Raw genomic sequence first — 15,117 nt, forward strand, 5'->3', positions numbered from 1 at the left:
GGAAGCAAATAATTAGTTAAGCAGCTGTGGGTACAAATGATAGAATGATGTTAAAATTCTCTCTGTGTTTTGGGGTATAAAAGTAGGACTTGCATTTTCTGAAAATGTATATCCTTTTTAGTGGGCATGTAGCAGAGTATGCAGAAAGGTCTGAAGGTCTCTTACCAGGCCATGCTCTGGTCTCATGGTGGAGCTTCTGCCACACTGGAACTGACTTGTCCAGGTGGAATATGGGTCTCTGGACCTTGAAACTCACCTTGGTCCCATTACAGAAGTTCTCTTCTGTGAGGTAGGTGGTTTCCCATGCCCCACTAGCATGACACTCTGTAAGCAGAAGTGAAAAGTAAGAGAAGTTGGATTTTTTTCCAATAGGAGAACAGCAAAGACATGTCTGGGCATCCTTAACTGTTGGATTGCCCACCCCTGCTATCCCAAAGAGACAAGGTGGGCCACATTGGGAAGCTTTGGTGCTATGGCCTCTTCCTCTTCACCCTTCCACCCTCTTTCAAGGGCTCATCGCCTATAGCCTGAGCAGATCCAAGGAGGGACACCCTCTGGGAAAAGCTCTGAACACTGCCCCAGGCTCTCTGCCCTGCCAGCAGATTCACAGGAAGAATTCACTGTTCTTTGTCTAAAGCAGGACTTCATTTTTTCTTTCCCTTCCCACAAAAGTTGCTCTCTGGCAAAGCTGGCCACTGCTATATGCTTCATGGGCAACCTTCTACTGTCTAAGCTGAGGAAGAAATAAAAGGCAGGAAGAGGGGTCAGGACACATTGGAGTCTGAGGGAGGACGAGGAATACAGCCCCCCTTGGTCAGCAGCAGGTCTGGGTGCTAGCACTCTGACACACCATCCCAAATGTTTGTAAAGAAGAAGAAGATGGGCCATGCTTGAAGTCAAGAAGCTGACCACCTTTCCCTGGCCAGCAGATGCAGGCAACATCCTATACCATCACCTTCCCCCTCTGAAATCACCCTTGCAGGAATTGGCCCACAGAGCTGAGTTTTTTGTCCCCAGGAGAAGACCTTATGTGCTGGGTACAGGTCAGTACTGGAAATGTACAGTTCATGGGCCCAGAATGCAATGTGCTTATCACTGCATGACCTGAGCTGAAAGGCTGAATATGAAGCCAGGCTAAAGAAGTTGGGGTTGTTCCTGGAGAAAAGGAGGCTGCAGGGTGACTTTATAGCATCCTTCCAAATCTGAAAGGGGCCTACAAGAAAGCTGAGGTAGAGCTTTTTACATGGATGTGTAGTGAGAGGACAAGGGGAAATGGTTTCAAACTTGAAGACAGGAGATTAGGTTGGACATGAGGAAGAAATTCTTTCCTGTGAGAGTGGTGAGACACTAGCAGAGGTTGCCCAGGTAAGTTGTGGATACCCCCTCTCTGGAAGTTTTCAAGACCAGGTTGTATGGGGCCTTGAGATACTTGGTCCAATGGGAGGTGTCCCTGCCCATGCAGGGTGGTTTGGAACTAGGTGATCTTTAAGGTCCCTTCCAACCCAAACCATTCTATGATTCTGTGGTTCTGTAACTCTTATCCAGGGCTGACTGACCTAGAAATGGCACCATAGATGTCTTTCGGTAGCTTCAGGGTCCAAATCTACCCATTTTCTAGCAGTCTCACATAGTCTCTCAAAAGAGATTGCAAGTTCCCCATCAGACCAGCCAACAAGAGGGAAAAACAGATTAAAAGATTTTTATTAATTGAAAAACCCTACAAGAAGAGAACACCCCTTTTTTAAGCCCAGCAGTCCCTGCCTTTTCTCTTGGCTGCACGGTCCCTGGCACAGCACCCAGGGACATGGAGCCCTTCACCGCTGCCGGTTGCTGTTGCTCCCTTGTGTTCTTGGCGGCCACACTGGTGGGAGTTGGTCCATGAGCGGGGGCAGTCGCACATCCTGCCGGACCCTGTCCATGGGACCATCCTGGCCCATCTCATCCCGCTGGGAAAGAGAGCACAGATGGGCTGAATCCCAGGCCCCAGTACCACCTCCCCACGCAGCACTCCCATCCTCAGCTCTACCTGGGGAAACTGAGGCACAGAGGCCTCCAGAGGCTCAGCATCCCCCTACCAGCCCTGCTCCCCTCTTCTTCTTCCCTCCCTCATCCCTACCTTGCGGAGTGGCTGGAGCAGCTTCAGGTCACTGGGCAGAAGGGGCTGGAGGCGCAGGGTATGCTGCTGCTTATGGGTGAGAGTGTGCTGCCCCCCCACAGTCCCGCGGCACCTTGGGGTACCTGCACTTGGATGATGGCTCCCTGTGGGAGGGGGCACAAGGGTGCTCAGTGCCCAGCACATCCAGCACCCAGCGCATCACCTTGCACCAGGGTAGGGGCTGAAGGGCTGCTCGTGGCTGGCTTCCATCTGAAGAGATCTCCTCGCCAGAGCCGGGGTCGGGGCAGCCTGCACCCAGGGATGCGTCCCCATCTTCCCTACCTGTGCCCATGCTTCTCCAACCTGGGCTTGGTCTCATGGTTCCTGGCAAGGTGAGGGGACAGTGGTGGCAGGCGTGGGAGGGCCTCCTGGTACCTGAGGAGGGCAGGAGCCATGGGTGGGTGATGGGGGACAAACTACCAACCCCAAAACCCACGGGGTTTGTGCCCCACAGGTCACCCTGCCTGCTGCTCCTGTAGTGGGGTCCCCGTTCCTGTGCCAGATAGGGGTTATGGAGGGGGCTCAGCAGGGTCAGACCCCGCAGGCGATACTCAAAGACCTGTGTGCCTAGCAGAGGGGCACTGCCTGCACCCATCTCACCTCCAGGGTGCTAGCTACTACTCACGGGCCAGGCACCTGCATGCTGACGGGCCGGTCGCAGGACAGGCAGGAGAGCTGGGTCAGGGGTGGACTGGAGAGGGAAGAAAAGGGCTGTGAGCTCTGGGGGAGGACAATGCACACAGGCAGGGAGCACGCAGGCAGCAGGCAGATGCTGGGCACTTTGCTGGAGCGAGTTAGGGCTTTGGTGTGGGGAACTGTGGGGGTTAGAGCCAAGCTTATCCCACACCACCCCAGCAAGGTCCCAACCCACCAGCTGGTTCCAGAAAGAAGGGGCTGCACTGTGTGAGCCCCTGCCCTTGCCCCACAAAGCCTTTCCACCCACACCCCAGGTTTGTTTTGGGAGGGCTCCAGGCCACAGCTGCTCCCTCCTCATGGCTTTTTTCGTGAAAGAACTGGCTGATGGTGGGAGGAGAAGGTGCAACTCCTTCCTCAGCATCCCCCCACTCTGCTGGTTCAATTGCTCCCGTGCCAGGGTCACAGTTGGGCACCAGCTGCAACAGCTGGAGGGAACAGGGGAGCACTGTCCCTGAAGCTACCACCATCCCCATTGCACTCACTTCTTGACTGCCCCTGCTTCATCACCCTCCAGCGGCATCTTCTCCTTGCCCTGCTCCAGGATGCTCTTACACCTCTCCTCCAGCTGTTTCTGCAAGGGCCCCAGCTCCTGCCGATCCACCTGCAGAGAGATACATGCCCTCAGCCACCCCCCCCGGGATGGGAGAGCTCAGTGCCCAAGGAGGAGAGAGCTGAGAGGGGGGACCCTGGCAGGGCTGCTGCCTTAGACTGCCAAGCCCTGAAGGAGCCAGTTTTTCACAGTGGGGACAACCAACCACTCACCTTGGATTTCATCTGCTCAAGGAGCTTTTCTTGGGACTGGAGGCAGTCCCGCTTCTGGCTCGCAGCCTGGCTCAGCATCCTTATGTGGATCCTCTCCTCCAGCCGCTCCAGGATGGCCTCAAGCTGGCTTTGGCTGACGGTGCCGGCCAGGGTGGTTTTGTTGGCTTTCTAGGAAGGGCAAAAGATGGGTTGGGGAAAGGATGGAGCAGGATGGGCAGGGCCAGATTGGGTCAGGACAGAGGGATAAGTGGCTCTGTGGCCCTGCTTGCCCCAGAACCCCCGGGGGTTGGTCCCACCAGCCAAAGAGATGCAGGGGAGGCAAAGGAACCCACAGCTGGGCTGGAAATTGTCCCTCCCCCGGGTCTGGTTGTGGCACTGAACACCCAAGGGACAAGAGGCACTTGTCACCCTGCCCAGGACCCCCTCGGCTGGTGACTGGGTGCCTCCAGGCCCTACCATATCCATTGCCAGCTCCAGGTCCTCTGTGTTGGCCTTCTCCTTCTGCAGCCTCTCCACAGAGTGGGACAGAGCCTTCCAACACAAAGAGCAGCTCGTGATGCCACGGCAGGGTCCAGGGTTAGAGATGCCTTCTAGCCAGCCCAGCACCTCCCACCTCCCCACCCCAGGCAAAAGTCTTCAGGAATGGCACTTGGAACCTCCCTGGGTCTGCCAGCAGGTTAGCAGGAGGACAAATCCCTTGTGGTCCCCAGCCTGGGCTTTGCCTGCAGGATGCTTTGACTCCACAGGGCATTCAGCCACCAACCTCCAGATCTTGCTGCCTCTGCTCACGCTCATCCCGGAGGATCCCCCAGAGCTCCTCACAGTCCTTCTGCACCTGTGTGATTTTGGCCTGCATCTTCTCCAGCTTCTCCTCGTCCTGCTTCAGGGAGGAAGACAACACAGTGGTGATATGCAAGGGGGGTCTGGCTGCCCCATGGGGACAGATACGGTCTCCTCAGCCAGCAGCCACTGGCTGTCAGTGCCAGTAGGACATCAGCACGAAGGCTTTCATTTCCCTTTCATGTTGCTGACTCCTACAACTCAGTCTGAGGGCAGTGAAGGGCTCCCCCTCATCACAGCCAAGCACAGCCAGCCAGGGGAGAGGGGCCAGCAGCCCCCTCCCAAGTTCTCCGCACCAGCATCTTCCTACCTGGCTCCTCCCTGGCAGCTTCCTCCCTGCGCTGACTACCGTCTGCTGCAACATCGAGGACCCCGACAGCCCCCGGAGGCTTTCAGTGAGCTGGAGGAGCTGCCCCGGTGGCACGTCTGTGTCCGAGCTGCAGAAGCGACACACTGCCTGTTCCTCTGCCTGTGCCTCTCCCCGTGCCGCTGTCCGCTCCTGCCCTGCACTCTTCACTGGTGCCCGCAGCTCCTCCGGCTGCCAGAAAAGGAGAAGGAATCGTCTCTGAGGTGCCATTGATGTGGCCGACAAGCCTGGGTGCTCTGGAGGCTCCGTGTCCCCAGCCAGCCAGAGGACGTGGCCGGTACCCCAGCCAGGACCACCCTGTGGAGCCGGCAGGCAGTGGGAGCTCCCCCCAGGCCTCACCTCCTGCTGCATCTGCTCCAGCCTGGCTCTGCTCTCCTCCAGCTGCTCTCTCAGCTCCGGGCTCATCTCTTGCTGCATGGACCTGGCCAGCCAGTGGGGTGCATGGGCAGGCTTAGGCTCTGTGGAACTCCTCAGGGGGTGTCTCTTGCCCCCACAGCAGGATGTTCCTAGCCCTCCCGGGCTCCCTGGCAGCCCCACGGGGTAGGAAACCCTCTCCCATCTTTTTACCTCACTTGCTTGGTTATCTGGTCACTGACGTTTTCTGCGTGCTCAGCTTGAGCCACTCCCAGCTTTCCAAGACCATCTCCCCGTTGTCCCACCTGGCGACAGCAGCAGTGACACTGACAGGGCACAGTCCCCTCCACCAGCCTCGTCCAGCAAGGGAGCCTTTCGTCTGCCCCCTCCCCATTCAACCCCCCTGCATCCCCACCGCCCCTCCGGGACTGCTGCTGGCTCACCTCCTTCTGGATCTGCAGGCTGCTGTTCAGGGAGGACACCTGACCCCAGAGGTTGCCCAACACATTGGGGTTGCTGGCTCCTGGGGGCCAAGGGGACACACTCTCAGTGAGGACATCTCATGCTTGGGGGCAGGCTCTGAGCACCATGTGCCAGGGTTCCCCATACAAAATCCCATCCCCTTGTCACCAGCCCCCAAGGGCTCCCACCTCCCTCCGGGAAGACGAGCAGGCGCAGCTTCTGAAGCTCATCCTTGTCCACCTTGGTGGCTTCTAGCTGGGCCATCTGCTCCTTCAGGGCAGCATAGAGGTGGTTGAGCTGCTCCACCTGGCTGAGAAACTCCTGTGTCCCCAGGGCACCACCGGTGTCTCTCACAGAGCCAGGAAGGGTGGGCTCCATGTGTGGAGAGCTTTGCTGGATCCCTGCTCCTTCTCTGTGGCTCTCTGGAAGTGTCAGCTGCATCCCTGGGGTAGTGGCCTGGGTGTTGGAGGACCATGGCTGTGTCCCTGGGATGGCAGCCTGGGTGCCAAGGGACCCTGGCACTGTCTCCAGGTTGGTGGCCTGGGAGTTGATAGATGCTGGCTGTGTCCCCGGGCTAGGGGTCCAGGTTCCGGAGGACCATGGCTGTGTCCCTGGGATAGTATCATGGGTGCTGGGGGACCCTGGCACTGTCCCCAGGCTGGTATCCTGGGTGCTGAGGGACCATGGCTGTGTCCCTGGGCTGGTATCCTGTGTGCTAATGGACCCTGCCTGTGTCCCCAGGCTGATGTCCTGAGTGCTGAGGGACCCTGGCACTGTCCCCAGGTTGGTAGCCTGGGAGCTGATAGATGCTGGCTGTGTCCCCGGGCTAGGGGTCCAGGTTCTGGAGGACCATGGCTGTGTCCCTGGGATGGTGTCATGGGTGCTGGGGGACCCTGGCACTGTCCCCGGGAAGGCACCCTGGGTGCTAAGGGACCCTGGCACTGTCCCCAGGCTGCTCTCCTGGATGCTGATAGATGCTGGCTGAGTCCCTGGGGTAGGGATCCAGGTTCCGGAGGACCATGGCTGTGTCCCTGGGATAGTGTCCTGGGTGCTAAGGCACTCTGGCACTCTCCCCAGGCTGGTGTCCTGAGTGCTGAGGGACCATGGCTGTGTCCCCGGGCTGGTATCCTGTGTGCTAATGGACCCTGGCTGTGTCCCAGGGCTGGGGGCCTGGGTGCTGAGGGACCATGGCTGTGTCCCCCCCAGGCTGGTGTCTTGGGTGTTGAGGGACTCTGGCTGTGTCCCCGGGATAGGGGTCCAGGTTCTGAAGGACTCTGGCTGTATCCCCAGGCTGATGTTTTGGGTGCTGAGAGACCCTGTCTGTGTCCCTGGGCTGGTATCCTGGGCACTGTGGGACCCTGGCACTGTCCCCAGGCTGGTGTCCTGGGTGCTAAGGGACCCTGGCTGTGTCCCTGGGCTGGTGTCCTGGGTGCTAAGGGACCCTGGCTGCATCGGCAGGGTGGGGTCCTCAGTTCTGGAGGACCATATCTGTGTCCCTGGGCTGGCGTCCTGGGTGCTGTGGGACCCTGGCACTGTCCCCAGGCTGGTGTCCTGGGTGCTAAGGGACCCTGGCTGTGTCCCTGGGCTGGTGTCCTGGGTGCTAAGGGACCCTGGCTGCATCGGCAGGGTGGGGTCCTCAGTTCTGGAGGACCATATCTGTGTCCCCGGGCTGGTCTCCTGGGTGCTGAGGGACCCTGGCACTGTCCCCAGGCTGGTGTCCTGGGTGCTGGGAAGCCCTCTCTGCACCCCCAGAGTGGTATTCTCGATGCTGGGGGAGCTTGGCTGTATCCCCAGGGTGTAGGTCTCAGTTCTGGGGGACCATGGCTGTGTCCCCAGGCTGGTGTCCTGGGTGCTGGGAAGCCCTGTCTGCACCCCCACAGTGGTGGTCTGGATGCTGGGGGATGCTGGCTGCATCCCCCAGGTGGTGGTCTCCAGGGTGGTCTCATGTTGGGTGTCCAAGGCCATGGTGGTGGGCTTGGCAGGGGCAGACTGGGCCCCACTGCCCTCCTGGAAAGAAGAGGTGAAAGGGAGCAGGGTTACAGGCAGATATGCAGTGGGGAGGACAGACCCCCCCCATCATGACCCCAGCCCCTGCCCCCAAACTGGCACCTCACATGGGCAAACTCAAGGAGAGCCCAAAGGCAACAGCTGCCTCCCTGCAGAGACCCCCTGAGGTGCCAGGCCACAGCCCCCCACCCCTCCCCACCCCCTGGAGTGCTTTGGTGGCCTCTGTGCCTGCAGAGGTTTGGGTGCTGTGTGGGCACCCCATGGGTTTGGGGGGCTTGCCTGCCCCACAGAGGGGCATCTGGGGGCTGTCAGGGCATCCTGGGCCTCAGGTGGGTACCAGCACCCACTCTTTCTCCCCACCGTTATATTGAGACATGGCCCTTTTCTTAGCAGACCCCCTTGGGAGGCACTCAGCCGAAGAGCTGCCCTGGCTCTGCCTACACCAAGCCCTGCGTGCTGGTGGCCATACCCTCTGGCTCTCTGGTGTCCCCCGCTCCTGGAGGCCTGGCAGCCAGCTGGCAGGGTCCTGGAGTTTCCCCTGGGGTGGGGCAAGGAGAGGGAGCCAGGGAGTGAGAATGGGATGGAACATGAGCATCCTCAAAGTCACTGGGGCACAAGAGAGCAGGGCAGGGCTGGAGCTGCACTGCATGGGTGGGGCTGTATCCCCCCTCCCAGGTTCTTTGTTTTGAGGGATCTTCAGTTCAAAAGAGCCTTCACACCCCTGTCCTTGAGGCAGGTGTTTCCCTTTCCCACCAGGCTGACCTGCAGGCAGCAGGTTTTCTGCCTTCTCTGAAGCAAGGGTGGGGGGGCTGCCAGTGGGGTGGGCTGAGCTCCCCCAGACCTCCTTGGAACATCCTTCCTTCCTGCTGGGTGACAGCCGTGGTCACAGGGAAGGGACTGATGTGGTTGGGTGATGGGGAGAGGGGCTGTGAGGGGGTGAGGGCCCATATCCCTCCTGGGGACACCAGCAGCTGCTCACCAAGCCAACTGCCTTCTTCACCATCTCCAGCTCCTCTCTCATGCGGTTCAGCTCCTCCACTGTCATGCCGAACTTCTGAGGGAGACGCTGGGACACAGCCATGACCTGGGAGAGGGGTTGGCTGGAGTGAGTCCCAGGGAAGGGCCTGGCTGGAGCTCAGGAGTTTGGTGGAGGGTGGTGGGGCCAGAGGGTACTGAGTCTCTGCCCAGCACAGCCCAGAGCACTGGGGGCTAGATTGGCCCCCTCATCACTTGCTGATGGCAATGTGGGGCGAGCCAGAGCAACCAGAGCAGAATTTCAGCCACAGCTCTTCCTCTTCAATCCTCCATTCCTTTCCCACAGGGGAGCTCGAGCTTAAATCAAGACCTTGGCCAAAGGGCAGCACAAAGCCCAGAGAAGGGGATGGGGTTGGGCTGGGTAGCAACCAGGGCACCAGCCAGAGCCTCTACCTTGGAGCTGTCAGCCTTGACCTCTTCCAACATCTCCTGCTCCTGCCTCTCCTGATCCCTGTCCCACTCCTCCTCCGGAGCAGGGAATGCCAGGGCAGGCCAGCTCCCTGCCGGGAGGGAGGTCTGGCGGTGTCCCCAGCCCTGGGCAGGCAGGTTCTCCATGCCCAAGTACCCCAGGATGTCCATCAGTAGGTGATGCAGGAGCCTGTGAGAGACATTCCCAAAATCTTCTGGTTTCAAGGCCTGGTCCAACAGCTGCACCAGAGTGAGGGAGGCCATGACTGCTTCTCTGAGCAAAAGCACAGAACCTTCCCTGGGCAGGGACAGGAGCCCTTTTGTCTGGGTAAACACAGTGGGGTGGGAGGGATGGACAGCCTGCAGCCTTCCTTCTCCTTCTCCCCACAGAAAGTGATCTGAGCCAGGACATGGGTGGCAAGGCGAGCCCTGATGGCAGGGGGCTGTTGTCACAGGGGGGCTACTGTGAAGTATCCTGTTCCAAGGCAACACCCTGCTACCCCCACTTGGGATGAAGGTGGCACCTCACAGGGATGGAGGGTGCCCAGGGTCTGGCTTTCTGCTCCAGTTTCACACCTCAGAGGCACCTGAGGACATTTGGTTGGCAGCAGCTTCCTGCAGCCCATACCCACGTAGCTCCATGGCAGGGTGAGCCATGTGCAGAGAGAGGATTCCTGCTGCTCACACAGCCTGCTCCAGTGGGGAACACTCCCACTGGAGACCAGGACCGGCAAGGAAGTCGGGCCTCTGGTTTGTTTTTATGGTTTTTATTTTTACTTTTTTGAAGTCTAAAAAACCATGACTGCAATATTCTCTCCCTTAGACGGTAGAACAGGGGAGGCTGCTGCTGCTGCCAGCAGCATCACATATCTCTCTATCAAATAGCTCCGATGTAGAGAAGCAGGGAAAAAGAAAGCCACTTTCACACAACCTGAGCAAGTATTCAAACATTGGGAAACACACCTGGAGAGTGCAACGCCTGCTGCAAGTTCAGAACTGCAGGTGATTAACACACGTATCATACTGGGAGACCTGCAGCTCACTGATTTCACAGCATGTACTAAAACTTATCCTAGAATCACAGAATCATAGAATTGGCTGGATTGGAACGGACCTCTGAGATCATCAAGTCCAACCTTTGCTCCACTACTGCTGCGATAAGTTTTAGTCCATGCTGTGAAATCAGTGAGCTGCAGGTCTCTTGGCCAGGATGGCTTATTTGAGCATGTAAGAGGTAGGTTCACCAGTCTGTCCAGTATGGGGTAGAACTGTGTAGTTCCTGCCAGTAGCCTGCTCTGTAGTTCAGCTGGTCCCAAATAAATAAAACACTTTTCTGTTACAAGCATCTGATAAGCTCTCCGTCCGGCTTGCCAGGGAAGCTCCGCCGGGTCCCGGGAGGCGGCGTGCGGGGGGGGAGGTAAGAACAGAAAAACCAGTGAGAAACATGCGGGCACCAAGGGGAGACGTGGGGGGGGAATGATACTACCCTTCACTCGGAAGGCCCGCACCGCGCCTGCACACGCACGCCAGTAGCCATTAGCCAGTAGTCAGCAATTGAATCAGTGAATCAGTGAATCAAGTAAATCAGTGGTAAATCAGTCACAGCAGCAGCAGCATCCATGGTGGCAGTCGCAGCACTTACCTGCATCACAGCGGCAGCAGCATCCAGGGTGGCAGTGGGTCAAAACATTGGGACAGAGATGAGAACAGACATGGGGAGAACACGGGGAGATGGATGGGAGATCTCAAGACTAGAGACAAGTGCCTGGGACCCCCAGACCCCAAAACCAGGGTGGCAGAAGGGCAAAGACAGAGGAACACACAGAGTGGCCAGATTTCCAGAAATTAGTTTCCTTTATCTCCTTCATTGCGTGTCAGGGATGGAGGTTGAGGATCAAGCAATAGCCTGGGCTAAGGCAGCTCCTTGCACCTACTGTATTCAAAGCCTTTTAAGGGAAACAACTGTTCATATGTGACTGTCACTGCAGAAGGGCTGTAGGTTGTTAAATAGCTGAGAGAATAGTAAATCAAAGCTGTGATTTTAAACATAATTCAGTCAGTTCAGACAAGTCGGTACCATGCCAGGTCTGGAATAAACCCTTCTCAAGAGAAGGTGTGTGTGCGTGTCTGTGGGGCGTGTGGGGTGCCCAGCAGGCAGGGCAGGGGTGCCGTGGGAGTCTGGGGTGCTCAGCAGAGTGCGGAGGGGTCCCTGGGGGGCTCGGGGTGCCTCCAAACGAGGACAGGGGGTCCCTGGGGGACACGATGCTCCCTCCACCGAGGACAGTTGTCCCCTGGGGGGTGCAGTGTCCCCCAGGAAGGACAGGGGTTGCCTGGGGGCTCAGTGTCCCCCCAGGAAGGACGGGGAGGTCCCTGGGGATGCGCACTTGGACGTCACGGGTGGGGGGAACAGCAACAACGACCCCGAGAGGGTCCCTGAGGTCGATGGTGGTTACTGGGGGGAAGCTGGGGGGCGTTCCGGCCTGCGGCGGCTTCTCCCCAGTTTCTTTACCCTCCTGCCCCCAAAATAAAACGCGGGAAAAAGGGACCCGGGCGTCCCGGGATCCCCATCCACCTCCGATTCACCCGGGAGGTCCTCCAGGTCGGTCCTCCGCCGCCAGGGGGCGATGCTTCCCTCCGTCTGCGCCCCCGCCGTGCCGCTCTGGGCACGTGGCGGAAGTGTCGTTGGTGTGTCAGTCCGGGGCCGCGGGCCGGCAAGATGGCGGCGTGGTGTTCGTCGGCGTCGGGTTTGGAGCTGACGGCGCTGGACGGGCGGGTGCTGCGGGTCTGCCGGGTGCTGAGAGGGGCACAGAGGGGCAGGGGTTGTCTGTGGGGGGGAAGGAGGGTTCTGTGGGGCACGGGGATCCCTGGGTCAGGGGGGTAGGTGTTGGGTTTGTGGGGCAGGGGGCTGGGTGGGTTGGGGGTCCGTGGGTTCTGGGGCTTGGTGGGTTGGGGTGCTGTGTGGGGCAGGGGCATGGTGGGGTTAATGACCTGGTGTCCGGGGTGTCAGTGGGGTCGGTGTCTGGGGTCTTGGTGGGCCCTGGCCCATTCCGCCTGGGCAGTGCAGGCAGAAATGGTGGGATCGGGGGAGGGAGGAGATCCCTGTGCCGTGGGACACCATCATTTGGCCTTGTAAATGTCCCGCCGGCATTTGGAGGGGCTGGGGATGACAGAGGACATGGTCAGGGTGCCCCCAGGCCACCTTGTTTATGTCTACAAGACTCGAGAGTACAAGTGTCTGTACTCTGAGGGTGCCAGGGCTCTGTCACAGGCTGCCCTTGGGGGCTGTGGAGTCCCCTTCTCTGGAGAAACTCAGATCTTGCCTGATGCAGTCACAGAATCATGGAATTGCAGAATCATTTGGGTTGGAAGGGACTCTCAAAGGTCATCCAGTCCAACCATGGTTCTGTGGAATGTGTTCTGGGGATGCTGCTTTAGTGGAGAGTTGGAGTGGATGATCTGCAGAGGTTCCTTCCAGCTCTGATAACTCTGTGACAGGGGGTGAGGCCCCTCCTCAGCAAGGGTGGGTTTGGGGCTGTGTTGTTTTTAGGAGGTGTGAATCCCCCCAGGGAGATGGATCTGAGGAGCTGGTTCTGCACTGGGGTTTTGCCCAGGGGAAGGGCATCTGGGCTGTGGTGTTGCTGGAGGCTCTTTGGGTTTGGGGGCAGCAGGGCTCATCCTGGCTGGGTGCAGAATTCCGTGGGTGCTGTGGAACCTCCTGCCCTGCTTGTGTGCCCAGCAGCACCTGGGTGACAAGTTCTCCTTTCTGTATTTGGGGACCTTTCCTTTTGAAATAGCAACATTTCTGTTCAGCTGTTGTCACTGCAGAGGGGACAGTCAAAACGTGTTGGTTTTTTCCCAGCTGCTTTAGAAGGATTTTGCTGTCAGGGAGGGGGGGTTGTGTTGTCCTGTGGTGTCACAGTCAGAGCTGGCACTGATGAAGTTGTGTGGACGGGAGATGGTGGCTCCCAAAGGGCTGTGGCTGATGTGGGATTGTCTCTGGGGAAGTCAAACCCCTTGTGTCTCACCAAGCCACTCTCCATTATTTATCAACAGTCCTGGCAACTGGGCTGTCCCAGTTGATTGGAAACTGGGAAATGTAACCCCATCTCCAGGAAGGGCTGAAAGGCTGATTCTGGGGAGCTCCAGACCTGTCAGTTTGACCTCGGTGCCAGGACAGGGCATGGAGCAGGGCATCTGGAGTACCCATCAGTGTCTGTCACTGCATTCTTCTTCAGAAACTCAGGGCATTTGGCTTGGATAAATGTACCCTGCACTGGATAAAAAATTGTCTGGATGGTGAGGCTGAAAGAGTGGTAGTGAATGGGAGTAAATCTGGCTGGCAGCTGGGCATGAGTGGTGTCCCCAGGGTTCAGTGCTGGGGCCTCTTCTCTTTAATATCTTCACTGATGATTTGGATGAGGGGACTGAAGTGGACCCTCAGTGAATTTGCAGGTGACAGCAAACCAGGTGGCTGTGTGGATCTGCTGGAGGGTAGGGGAGCCTTAGAGCAGGACCTGGACAGGTTGGACCAATGGGCCAAGGGTAATTGTATGAGGTTTAATGAGGCCAAATGCCAGGTCTGGCACCTGGGTCATAACAAGCCCTGGGGAGCTACAGAGCTGGGGAAGTGTGGTGAGAGAGCTGTGAGTTGGAAAGGGAGCTGGGGGTATGGGTTTGGCAGTCGACTGAACATGAGTCAGCAGTGTGTGCAGGTGGCCAAGAAGGCCAGTGGCATCCTGGCTTGTGTTAGGAACACTGTGGCCAGCAGGAACAGGGAGGTGATCATCCCTCTGTACTCAGCTCTGGGGGGGCCACACCTTGAGTCCTGTTCAGTTCTGGGCCCTCACTGTAGGAGGGACACAGAAGGTGCGTGGAGGGTGTCCCAGAGAAGGGCAACAAAGGTCATGAAGGGCCTGGAGCACCAGTGCTGTGAGGAGAGGCTGAGGGAGCTGGGGTGTTTGGTCTGGAGAAGAGGAGGTGAGAGGAGACCTTATGGCTCTCTTCAGGTGCCTCAAGGGAGGTTGGAGCAAGGAGGGAAAGAGCCTCTGCTCCTGAGTGACTGTGACAGGATCAGAGGGAATGGATGGAAGCTGCACCAGGGGAGGTTTAGGATGGAAGTTAGGAAACCTTTTTTCACTGAGAGATTGTCAGGCACTGGAATGGGCTGCCCAGGGCAGTGCTGGAGTGACCATCCCTGGAGGCATAGAAAAGGCATTTGGACCTGGTCCTTAAGGACATGGTTTAGTGTTGAGTGTGGTGTTAGGGAAAGGTTGGAGGGGGTGATCTTGGAGGTCTCTTCCAAGCTAAACATTCTGTGCTTGTGTGTGAGGGCAGAGGGAGAGAAGGAGGAGCCAGGAGAAATGAAAATACAAATTGTTCCTCAGCAACCAATTTCTGTTCCTTACAGGTCCCAGCACAGTCCCTTCCCCCAGGAACTCCATGGCAGTGGCCAAGAGCCCCCTGAAGCAGCTGTTCTGTGTCTGCACCCACATCTGCCCCCAGCACGTGGACTCCATGGTGCAGCTGCAGGAGGAGCCCCAGCTCAACACCTCCTCGGAGCACTTTAGCATCTTTGTGTGGGTGAGTTGATGTGATTTCTCACACAGCACATAGAGCTCTCTGCTTTCTCACTGCTTTCTTTCTCTTTTTCTTTCTGATTTACCTCTCTGCTTCCTCTCCCTCTGCTTCCTGTCTCTCTCTCTCTGTTGCTCTCTATTTCTCTCTCTGTCATCATATCTGTTCTTTCTCTTCCTGATCTCCTTTCTCTCTCTCTCTCCATTCTCTTCCTCTCTCTCTTTCTGACTTTCTCTATCTTAATCTCTCATTCTCTCCTCACTCACTCTCTCATCAGATCTGCGCTTTCACTCTCCGTGCTCGCTTGCTCTTTCTCTCTCTCTCTCTCTCTTCCCTCTCTGTCTGGTTCCTTCCTCACTGCTTCCTCTCACTCTCTCTGAAACTTCTCTTTCTCTCTGCTTCCTCTCTCCTTATCTCTGTGTTCCTCTCTTTATTTCTTTCTCTCTCTCATTCTCTC

At 57.8% G+C, this 15,117-nt stretch overlaps 1 long non-coding RNA gene across 1 annotated transcript in view; it reads left to right on the forward strand.

The window, feature by feature from the left end:
* Positions 1-11,782: 11,782 nt before the first annotated feature.
* LOC115598749 overlaps positions 11,783-15,117 on the forward strand; it is a 10,162-nt gene continuing 6,827 nt past the window's right edge. The window contains exons 1-2 of the long non-coding RNA XR_003987892.1: positions 11,783-11,868; positions 14,494-14,666. This is a non-coding gene — a long non-coding RNA (uncharacterized LOC115598749). The remainder of the gene's footprint in view (positions 11,869-14,493; positions 14,667-15,117) is intronic.

Source organism: Calypte anna, chromosome 9, assembly GCF_003957555.1.
Source record: "Calypte anna isolate BGI_N300 chromosome 9, bCalAnn1_v1.p, whole genome shotgun sequence".
In the NCBI taxonomy this organism is placed as follows: Eukaryota; Metazoa; Chordata; class Aves; order Apodiformes; family Trochilidae; genus Calypte; species Calypte anna.